This window comes from Palaemon carinicauda, chromosome 1 (genome assembly GCF_036898095.1).
Source record: "Palaemon carinicauda isolate YSFRI2023 chromosome 1, ASM3689809v2, whole genome shotgun sequence".
Lineage (NCBI taxonomy): Eukaryota > Metazoa > Arthropoda > Malacostraca > Decapoda > Palaemonidae > Palaemon > Palaemon carinicauda.
Window position 1 is genome coordinate 258,346,517 of NC_090725.1, and position 2,500 is coordinate 258,349,016.

General features: G+C 33.9%; 1 long non-coding RNA gene across 1 annotated transcript in view; it reads right to left on the reverse strand.

Annotated features, from left to right (window-relative positions):
• Window positions 1-2,500, reverse strand: part of LOC137644539 (uncharacterized) — a 474,459-nt gene that overhangs the window by 133,582 nt on the left and 338,377 nt on the right. The window lies entirely within an intron of this gene.

Consider the following 2,500-nt stretch of genomic DNA (forward strand, 5'->3'; position numbering starts at 1 on the left):
CAAGTAAAATATCCCATTGAAGAAAGGAAATAAACCATATACAGTATGGGAAGTACTGACAACAAAATATAAAACATCTTACGATCAGTAACAATATTAAAAATAGACTTTTCATATATCAAACTATGAAGAGACTTTGTCAACTGATTGATTGATTGATTGATTGAAAGTTTTCTGGCCTCCTGACATCTAAGATCATTGACGCCGATAGCATTTGTTATATATGAAAAATAAAAGAGAATTCAATTAAAACCATAAAGGTTAAGAAGTCATTATAATAGTTAAATAGTTTTCAGAAGACCTGCTTCTGAAATAAATCTAAAAAGGGCCGCTCGCATAGTAGGACACGTTGAGCCTCAAACAGATATCTATTTTTTAAGTTATTATAATTAGGGCACCTGTTCAAGATGAAACATATGCTGCAAATTTGAACTTTAGAAATTCCCCGATTCAACTACCTGATTAGGAAGATCATTCCACAATCTCTCTCTCTCTCTCTCTCTCTCTCTCTCTCTCTCTCTCTCTCTCTCTCTCTTTCTCTTGAAATCATTTGTGAAACTTTTATTTTTTTATTTTTTTTTTAACAAGACGGAATTCCAGTATGGGATGATCAATTCATAATATCGGAGATTTGTTCACTGATAAGAATGAAAGCTTAGAATTTTAGAATAATACTAACATTCAAAATTTATTATATCATAATGCTTTACCAATAATTTCATTGCCTTTTATTTAATTTTTTTTTTGGTAAAGAAGAATTGGAATGTCTTCATTTTTCCAATTATTCTACAATGACATTATATTATGCTCCACACTCCAGCTATACCAACGAATCCTATCCGTTCCATCTGTGTGATCTAGAAGAGCAATGAATGTCACGTTCTTCTCTGATTATATCTAAGCAGCACGCGAGCAGCTTGCGCACGTTAGCGGACTCCTGTCTGATAGATCTTGGTGGGTTCTGGAGGATGACTACGTTGATTCGCAGTGTCTCTTCCAAGGTGCGGAACATCGTTCGGTTTCATGATCAGTCTTTACGAGGTTTCTTACGGCAGCGAATAACGCTTTGATTTATAATGAAGTGAGTTATGGGTCTTGCTTGATGACGAACAACGTTCCTTTGACATTACAAGCACGCGAGTTCACTGATCCTGATTCTTTTTTTCTAATTCTAATGTCAAGAGGGTAAATAGAAACTTGCTAATTATTTACGTAATAAAACGTGCTCACATAAATACAATTACTATATGCATAAAAGCCTTAATCGCATACCATACCTACAGACACACACACACAATATAAATATATATATATATATATATATATATATATATATATATATATATATATATATATATATATATATATATATATACACACACCTTTCCCTACCGCTATCAGAGATCAGCCAGCCTTCTGATATTCTAGTCAATTTTTTAGTGAGGCATATTTGCACCGACTCGCAGGGGTGCCCTTTTAGCTCGGAAAAGTTTTTTGATCGCTGATTGGTTGGACAAGATAATTCTAACCAATCAGAGATCAGGAAACTTTTCCGAGCTAAAAGGGCACCGCTGCGAGTCGGTGCAAATGCGCCTCATTAAAATAAATTGAGTATAGTATCCCATTTTTGTCAATCCAGCAAATACTGGTGTTATGTACATAAACTGGGATTTAACACTCCCCCCCCCCCCCCGGATATGCGACTTGATCACTAACCCAATGATAACGGGACTAAAGGTGCCACTACGCACTCAGTGGGATGGTAGGGCCGTGTTTTAGTTTGTTTATAACTACTTCGAGCAAGGTTTGAACTTTAAACCACATATTGTAAGTTTCAGACGTATCCGTGTACGTATTTGCGTATCATCATGATCAGCAAAGCTGCACTAGACTGGCCACTCATACTAGGTTGGTTTGGTGTAAGCGATCCGAAGAAAATCTTCCACCATCACTGGCCAACGTGGTAATGAAAACTGACTAAATCCCAGTCATGACCTAGACATATCTGAGGCCTTTGATCTGCAGTAGACTAGAAACAGCTGCATCTTTTGCTCTTTTTTATTCTATATATATATATATATATATATATATATATATATTTATATATATATATATATATATATATATATATATCACTGTATATGTCCAAGTAATTGTCTGTGCATATACGTATATAAAAATCACCTTCAAATAATAAAATGATAGTAAAAATACATTACCAATATAGCTAAACATATAGGCAGACAAGCAACCTTTATACAATTTAGATGAAAGAAGATTGAACAGTTTCCCGTAGTGACTAAAACTGTGGACGTTTGAAACAAAATTAGTAAAAGTAGAATAATTTTCATTAAACTCCATTTTCCATATTTTGAAACACTGATATTATGATAATCTTAAACTTTTGTGATTACTATAAACGTCTTGACATTTATTTTCAACTATCAGTAGTTGATTTACCATTGCATTTACACGTAAACCTATAAAACAGTCAACAGAA